At 42.3% G+C, this 570-nt stretch overlaps 1 non-coding gene across 1 annotated transcript; it reads left to right on the forward strand.

Annotated features, from left to right (window-relative positions):
* The first annotated feature begins 270 nt into the window (after positions 1-270).
* Trnav-cac (transfer RNA valine (anticodon CAC)) lies at positions 271-343 on the forward strand. The gene has a single exon. It is a non-coding gene; the product is annotated as a tRNA-Val (tRNA).
* The last annotated feature ends 227 nt before the right edge of the window (positions 344-570 follow it).

The raw sequence follows: 570 nt of genomic DNA on the forward strand, positions 1-570 counted from the left end.
AAGACGTAACAGAAAAACACCCCGTTCCCAGTTCAACTTGTTAACTTACCAAGAAATTAGAGCTACCTGAAAAGACTATAAGTCACCATCAAAGGACAGAAAAACTACTCAAAGAATGGGAAGAAGACTCAGCATCACAGCAATCAATCCATGTCAACTGGAAACTCAATGTTTTGATGCCAATAAATAATAGCTTCTTTTTTTTTTCTACTGGGCAAACTCAATATAAATTTCATATGGAAAAAAAATGAATAAGAATATCTAGGGGCTGGGGATGTAGCTCAATTGGAAGAGTGCTTGCCTCACATGCACAAGGCCCTGGGTTCGATCCCCAGCACCACCACTTTAAAAAAAAAAAATTTCCAAAATGTAAAAACTCTAAAGTAGAAAAGGAAGGAAGACGAACTCTGCTGGGTAGTAAGTTACACCCCAATATTTAGTAGTTTCAACATTGAGGTGGGAGTCCAAGACTCCACAGAACAGCACAGGAGTAGGCCAGAGGGTAGAACTGGGCCTCCACCCACGCCTCTGTGGCTGGGAAGCCCATCAGTCAGCGAGCGGTGCAGAGTG

The sequence above is a fragment of the Marmota flaviventris genome, chromosome 20 (genome assembly GCF_047511675.1).
Source record: "Marmota flaviventris isolate mMarFla1 chromosome 20, mMarFla1.hap1, whole genome shotgun sequence".
Classification (NCBI taxonomy): Eukaryota; Metazoa; Chordata; class Mammalia; order Rodentia; family Sciuridae; genus Marmota; species Marmota flaviventris.